The 8,526-nt window shown below is 43.0% G+C and overlaps 1 protein-coding gene across 1 annotated transcript in view; it reads right to left on the reverse strand.

Moving 5' to 3' along the window:
• The window catches only part of Paqr8 (progestin and adipoQ receptor family member VIII), a gene marked incomplete in the record, with an annotated part of 52,211 nt that overhangs the window by 3,022 nt on the left and 40,663 nt on the right, over positions 1 to 8,526 (reverse strand).

Here is an 8,526-nt window from a genome sequence, read left to right on the forward strand (position 1 = left end):
GAGGCGCTGCCGCAGCGACGCGCAGCGCGGCAGTGTGGTGCGGGAGGGGACCTCTGGGGGCCGCGAGGGCCGCATTTCCTTCACCCGCGTAGCGGCGGGGGTTGGGACAACACGCCTAAGGACTCCCGGGGCCCCGTCCTTGTTCACCGCCCTGGACAGTGCGGAAGGCGCGTGCGCGTCCTGTCAAATGCCAGTGTTAGCTACTCGCACGTGATTTCATGCCAAACCAGACTGAAGGAGCTCTAGAAGGTAAGGTAGGCTACTTTTGAAGGATATGCAGTCCTCAAGCCAGGTGTGGTAGCACATGGCTCTTACCCCAACACTCAGGGAGACTGAGGCAGGAGGATGGCAAGTTGGAGCATAGCCAGAGCAACTTAGTGACTTTACAAAACTGTCTCAAAAAATTTAAAAAAAAAGAAAAAGACCTCGGGTGTAGCTCAGTGTGAAAGCCCTGGGTTCAATCCACAGTGTTGCAATAAAAAAGTAATCATTAGGCAGGACTGAAATATTATAAGTATACTTAAATATAATAACTGTGAATACTGATATGACTAATGGTAGCCACTTATTTCTTTAGCACCCACCTGCTGGGAGCAGCTGGAGTGGGATATTGGTCATGTGTGTCAGGGCCGGACAGAGCCAGAGTACCTCAAGCAGTCAAGCTACTTCAGTATTAAAAAAAGCATCCTGTCTGGACAATTACAGTCGTTAGACACTAGGCAACATTACCTCTCTTGACACTAACTTTGCAAGAGTATAAAATAAACCCTCCGTTGAAGTCAGTCCACTTGTCCATCAGGTAAGAGGTAATTGCACCTGACACCGGCTATTGTCTCTTCTCTTTATTTTCTAAATCCTCTCGCTGTTTTCTCCCCGGGCCCACCGAGAGACCACCGAGTCCCACACCCACCTAGTCTTAAAGTGTCTATTAAATGCAGGCACACTCGTCTTTGAGTCTCCTGTGTAATTCTGTCCTCTTTGTTGTATAACCTGATATGTACAGAGAGACCTGATAGTCCATGGACACAACCACTATCACCTTCAACTATCAAGGACTCAACAACAAATGCCAGCCAGGCGGTAGAAGAAAAGGAACTTTTCTCCATTGTTTGTGGGCATGTAAACTAGGACAGCCACAATGGAAATGAGTATGGAGATTCTTCAAAAAACTAAAACTTGAAATTCCATTTGACCCAGCTATGCCTATTCTGAAAGAGGTACATACACTGATACATGCATACCCATGGTTATAGCAGCAAAGGTCATGATAGCTAAATTATGGAAGTGGTCTATATGCCCATCAAAAGAGAAATAGATAAAAGAGACTGTGGTACTGCTAATCATAAAGATAACTTTGAATCATTTGTAGGAAAAGTGGATGCATGTTGAGACCATAATGCTAAATAAAATAAATCAGTGAAAGTTAAATATTGCATGGTTTTGTGAATACAAGAGACCCAAAATATAAATAAAAAGCAGAATGAAAGATGATAGAAATCAGAAATGCAGGCTCTATGTAGATGGGCAGGGGATCTAGGAAATGAGAGGTGAGGGGAGGGGAAGGTTGGAGGAGAAGGGAAAGTAAAAATGATCATGACGCAATATGTATATTAACTCTCTAAGATGAAGATAATTATGTATCATGAACATATATTAATTTTAAAACAGTATGATTCCTTATCTCACATAGCAGTGAGGATGCTGCAAAGGTATAAGCCCTCTATCTGTGTGCAACGGACTTAACATTTCCCTTGGGAAATACAGGGATGTGAAAATTTTAAACTTGGGGTCAGAAAGAGGGGATTGTTTTTCCATTCCCTCACAGCGACCTCTCCCTCACAACCATGACAATGGTAATGAGTTACCATTCTTTTTTGAAATTTATGTATTTATTTTTTAAAAATTATTTTATTAAACAAAAAATTTATTAACAAAAAGTTCTTTTATTAAATTCAGAAGCCACTGTCCAGTGAGGTCTTGTTCATCCCTTTAATACAGGCCTCCTGTCACCAAGCCAGAGTGAGCAGTGCTTCCAGAAAGAGGCTTCAAAGGGCCAACTGCAAAGTGTGAGCCTGTTCGAGAGGAAACTACATACTGACATCACACAGGCACAGCCGTCCAGTCTTTGTGGATGCTGCTGTAAGGAGCATCTCTCTTTCCTAGTCCCTGTCTGCATGCACTCCTACTCAAGTTAGTATTGTTCTTAGTTCAGAATAATATCCCTTGCATGGGGTTCACTGTAACTCTGGGATAGCTGAAATTTAAATCTTCATTAAGAATCCTCATGAACAGTATAAGGTCAAGTCAGTCATTTTGATAGACCCAAGCTTTTTTCGAGTGAGGATTATTGGCTCACACTATTCCAGGGTACAAAAGCCACAGAAGAAGAATAAAATAAGACCCATGACACCAAGAAGCTTTTAAGAAGACAGCCCAAAACACCAGATGGCATATAGTTGCATGAAATACAAACAGCTCTGTCTAGCGTAGAGCATGCTGGGGCAGCCATGGGGAAAATAAGACTTGTGTTAGGTCAGGAAGGCTAAATAGACCTTAGACAAGTGAGGATGTTACATCTCAAGAAAGAGGCAAAATATTAAGACAAAGACCACCATAGGACAGATGACAAACTGTAGGCCATTAACCTGTTACTCATTAAAAGCATGATTTGTTTTCTTTTGAGGCAGTCAAGGACTTGAAAGCCACTTTTGTTACTAAAACAAAGCAAAACAATAACAAGAAGGACTTTTCACTGGGGCTTGGAGATGCTCAGTAGGTAACTAAAAGCAGAATTTGTATCTGTCTCCTTTATTACTTTAAAACTTTGAGTCAGATCCTTGCACAAGTCTGCACATAGCCATCTTAATCATTTAGGAAATATCTGTCTAAAAATTGGCAGTACAGGATGGATTATCTCTAAATTTATATAACTTGCTTTATCCCCTTCCAAGAGTGAAGACATAAAGTTAAGATATTTACAGAGACATTCAGTTATCAGCGAGCACTCAGAAGTCTCCAGTCATTGCCATAAGCCTTGGATTCCAGCAAAGCCTCCTCAAAACTGAGACTGCCAAAGTAGTAACAGTCATCTGGTAGAAACCAAATTGCACTCTCAAGCGATGAGTTTTCTAGACTTTGCAAAACCACAACTGAGGTAATAACCATTCCCTAGCCCATCTCAGCCCCTTTATAAAAATTGGCCTTATTCTTTATCAGAGCTCTGCCCTTCAGCTCCTCAGGGTGAAGTCCCTTCCAATTCTCCCATACTTTCTAAGTCTACCTCACAAATCAGCCTGTCCCCTCTCACTGATACATCCTTAAGTGTTTTTCTGCAATAGTAAGTCAATATATTTCCCAGGCCCACTGAGGTGCACAACTCCTCCTCAGGGGGACCTCCTTGTATAACTAGCACACAAAATGGAACTTCAGAAGTTACATTTTTTTCTTTTAGTGCTAAGTAACTTTGCCAGACTTTCTCAGGGCTAGGATATAAATAGCTACCCCCAACTTCTCTCAGCCAGATGAATACAGAAATGCTGCCACCAAGAGATCAAATCCAACTTCATTTCTTTAGGCAAGACAAAGATCTGGGTTCAGGAAGGGATGGAACAAGCCTGCACATAACTGTTGTCTCATTGTATTCTCTCCCTGCACTGTTCCTTGCTATGAAAGAGCCTAACACACCTGTACATACCTGTGAGATGGGAATTTGAAGCAGACAGGCACCTCCATCTCCTTAGAACTAGCTTAGAATGAATCCTTTTTCACCAAAATAAATGGCCCCTTTTGTGGTACATAGTATAGCCAGTTAGCTTATAAGTAGGTAACTAGTAAAAGATTAGAAGATGGAATCAGGTTGGTTAGTCTTAAAGGAAAATAGCAAGGTTAAGGGTTAACTCAAGCCATATAGATCACTAAGCTCAGGAATGTAAGAACAAGGGGGACCATTATAGGCAGATCCCCCTTCTCTTTTACCTTCTTCTGTTACACAGCAAGGTTCCTGAGTGGCCAGATGGTATGTGACCAGCTCATGGCCACAACATGTTTTTTTTTTTTTCTGTGAGTTGTATTAGGGTATGGCCAATCCTTATCCAAATTCTATAGGCTAAACCCATCTTGACCTCTTGTGGACAGAGACCTGGCTACCTTAATGTGAAAGATCCTAGAGAACCCACTCTGACAACCCTTTTTCAGGTCCCTTCCCAACTACTGGGAGCTTTCTTATACTTCCAATAAACACTCCTCTTAACTGCCTTTGTCCATGATTTCATTCTTTGACTTCGTAAGACACCAGCCCAGTTTGGATGGTAATACTGTAATTTCAGCAGCAGCAAGCAAGTAAACCTGAGCATATGAACATAAATGACCAGAAGCACCTGGCTTCTGTCCACTGACAATGTGAGCTTGGAACTGAGTGGCTTCTTGGTGGGTCTGTGAGCAGAAGGGCTGCTGAGAAATAACAAGGAAGCGAGTTGAGCAAGGCAGTGGCATTAGTAGAAGCTTAGACTTGATGGTACAGAAGGCAAATGGGAACCGTTTCTCTCCCCTGAAGATTTTGGCAGCTTTTAATGCTTATTTCCCTTGAGCTCTTCAGGGTTCCCACAGCTAGTCCATGCCTCCTTTCTGGCTGTGCCTGTTTTCTTCTCTCACCACCCTGTCAGTTGTGGTGTTCCCAAATTCACCACTGTTTGTTTACAGTGGAAACTAAGCCCTTATCATGCAAGCATGGTCTTTCTCTGTTGACCTTATTTCAGCCTCCTTAGAGTCTGTACTCCCCTCAAACCAGTTTCCGTGGCCTGAGAATCAGTCCATAGTGCCTCCCACTTCCTCTCCCAGCAACTGCAGCTCACATTCAACACTTCCTCAGGAACCAACTCTTCCAGGAAGCCTTTCTTTTTTTTTTCTCCTTTGGTTTTTTTATTTCTTTTTTTTTTGTACCAGGAATCGAACTTGGTACCTTGCAATTGCCAGGCAGGTGCTTGTGCCACTGAGCTATATCCCCAGTCCTTTCCTTTGGTTTTTTTGAGAGAGGGTATCACTATATAGTTCAGGCTGGCTTTGGACTCACTGTGTTGCCCAAGCCTGCTGATCCCCCTACCCCAGCCTCCTCAGTGCTAGGATTACAGAAATGTGCCACCACAACAAGCTCAGGAGGCCTTTCTTAATCCCTAGAGCAGGTTAGGGCTCTTCCCAGCTCCGGTAGTACCTAGCTTTCCTTCTGTTTGTTCTTTGCTGGAGCCATGATGATTGATTTATTCCATTACTTCCCCATTCGCCACCAGCTTCTTTAAGGACAGAGATTATTTAGTGTAGAAGTTCCTGTGTTTTAAATAGTGTGGCATATCAAACATTATCTACTGAATGAAGACTTGAGAGAAAAATAAATGAAATCTGGCTGTTAATATTTGCTCTGCTTAATTAACTATGTAACCATACCCAAGACATTCAACTACATAGCATCCTTTTTCTCTTTAAAAAGGTGGGTGGGGAATCTGCAGGCACTGGACTGAAGCCCAGACATCTTCAGGAACTCCAATGAGCCACCGCAGCACCTCCCTGACCAGTGTGTGAGGCAGGTGGAGACCCGGGCAGCATCTGTGGCATTGGTGGCCACTCCCCACACCCCTAGTGAGTCTGTGGGCTCCAGACTGAACCCTGGACATCTTCAGGAACCCCAGTGAGCCACTGCTGCACCTTCCCAACCAGCATGTGAGGCAGGCAGAACCTCAGGCATCCTCTGGGGCCTTGGTGGCCACTCCCTGCACCCCCAGATCCCCATGAGAGCTGGGCTGAACCCCAGACATGCCTCCCCAACCAGCATGCAAGGCAGGCAGAGCTCCGGGCACCGTCTGGGTCCCTGGTGGCCACTCTCCACACCCCTAGTGAGTCTGGGGGCTCTGGGCTGAACCCCTAACATCTTTAGGAACATTGGTAAGCAACCAGAATGCCTTCCCAACCAGTGTGCAAGGCAGGCAGAGCCTGGGCACCTTCTAAGACCTCAGTGGCCACTCCCTGCACTCTTGGAACCCCATGGGAACTGGGCTGAACCCTGGACACCTTTGGGAACACTGGTGAGCCACCCCTGTGCTTCCCCCAGAGCCCAGACACCTTCTAGGGCCACAGTGGTCACTCGCAGCACAACCCCGCACCCCCGTGGGAGCCCATTTGAAACTTAGACTGAGTCAGCAGCCTCAAGGACACCACTCTCACCCCTCCTGTACTGGCATGGGAACCAGGCTGGGTCCCGGGGAATATCTGAAGCCTCAGTGATGACAACCTGCATCCCCCGACACTTGTGGAAGCAGGGCTGAACCCCAGACAGCTTCAGAAACTCCAGTGAGCCTCCCCCATCCTTCCCACACTGGCCTGGGCACCAACTGAATGCAAGAAAGTTTCATGAGCATCTGGGACCCCACTTGACCCCCACACACCAGCACAGGAGCTACACTGAGTACTGGGGATCTTTGGGCCCTCACCCTACCACGTTGGAGTGAGGCTGATCTCCAGGGAACCTCTGAATCTTCAAAAATGACAAAATGAAGAAGCAAAATGCAACCTAAGACCTCTGCACCACCTAGAACAAGTCAAGGAGGCATCAACACAGAAGAACCTGCAAGTCATACACCTGAAATTTCTGAAATGATAGCAACTGAAGTAAAGAAACAACTCCATCAGGCTGTAGAAGACATCAGATGATAAATAATCTGTCAGGTAAAAAAAAGAAATGACAACAATAATGAAAGAATTGTTCAGCATATCCGAAAAAGACACAAGAAAATAGAGAAGCATAGACGACTCATGGAAACCTTGAGTGAACAGGATAGAAAAGAACTAGAATACATGAAACAGATTCAAACAGATATCCAGGAAATTAAAAATTCCATCGAAAGCTGGCAAAACTGCCTGAAGGAAGCTGAAGATAGACTCTCAGAACTTGAAGACAGCATTGCCACTAATGAATGTGAAAAGAAGGAGCTCTTAAAAACAAGGAACCAGGAAATAACCAACAACTGCAAGATGAGGCAAAGAAAAACAATGTAAGATTAATAGGTATCAATGAAACAGCAGGTGTCAACACAAATGACATAAAAAGACTGCAGAAATAATAGCAGAAAATTTCCCAAGCATGTAAAAAGAATCAGACATACAGATAAGTGAAGCATGTACAACTCCAGTTAACCATAACCAAAATAAATCTACACCCAGACATATTGTGGTCAAGATCCCAGAAATGAAACAAAAGATCAGAATATTAAAAGCTGTTAGAGAAAGGAAACAGAACCAAGAGAAAGCCCATCAGAATCATGGCACATTTCTCAACACAAACCATCAAGTCAAGAAGAGCTTGGAGTTAAGTATTTCAGGTACTGAAAGAAAACAACTTCAAACCCACATTGATGTACCCTGCAAAGTTTTCCTTCAAATTTAATAGAGAAAATATTTCCACAATGAACAACTGAAGAAACTCATGAGTGCCAAACGAGGCCTACAAAGAGTACTAAAAGATATCCTAGAAAGAGATAAAACAGCCCACAACTTGAAGAACAACAATACGAAGAAACTACCAAGCACAGCAAGCAATTAAACAGAGGGAAAAAGGAGGATCCAACAGCAGGAAAGTAACATGACCAAGATAAGCCAGTACATATCAGCTATAACCATCAATGTAGACAGTCTCAATGCACCAGTCAAAAGAAGCAGACTGGTAGAGTGAATCAAGAAACAAAATCCAACTATACATTGTATACAAGAAATACATTTAACTCAAAAAAATTCATAGACGGAAAACTGAAGGATGGAAAACAATACTCCACATGACAGGAACCCAGAAAAAAAGGAGGTGTAGCTATTCTGTTTCCAGACAGCATTAAATTCAAACCAAGAACAATCAAAAGAGATAAAGAAGGTCTCTACATACTTGTGAGGGGAAAACTTCAAGGGAAAGAGAGAACAATCATAGACATCTATGCACCCAATATAGGAGCACCGAACTATATAGGACAAATTTTAACAGACATGAAAAATAAGCAGCAACACAATCATAACAGGGGACTTTAAAACACCATTGCCATAAACAGATCAACTAGACAAAAAACCAGCAAAGAAATAACAGAACTTAACTAAACTTGTGAACAAATGGACTTAATAAACCTTTACAGTGTTCCATCCAGCAGCATCAGAATACACATTTTTCTCAGCTGCACGTGGGACATTCTCTAAAATAGACCATATGTTAGCAAACAGAACATGCTTAAGTAAATGCAAAGGAACTGAAATTATCCCATGCATACTATCAGACCATAGAGCAATGAAACTGGAAATTAATGACAAAAGAAATCACAAAAACTCCATAAACACATGGAAATTAAATAACACCATCCTATACAACCAATGGGTCACAGATGAAATCAAAGTAAAAATTAAGCAATATTTACAATTAAACAAAAATGTAGATACAACTTATAGGAAACTGTGGTATTCAATGAAAGTAGTCCTCCTAGGGAGATTTATAGCGATGAATTCCCA

The sequence above is a fragment of the Chinchilla lanigera genome, unplaced genomic scaffold, assembly GCF_000276665.1.
Source record: "Chinchilla lanigera isolate Chin_1 unplaced genomic scaffold, ChiLan1.0 scaffold00010, whole genome shotgun sequence".
Classification (NCBI taxonomy): Eukaryota; Metazoa; Chordata; class Mammalia; order Rodentia; family Chinchillidae; genus Chinchilla; species Chinchilla lanigera.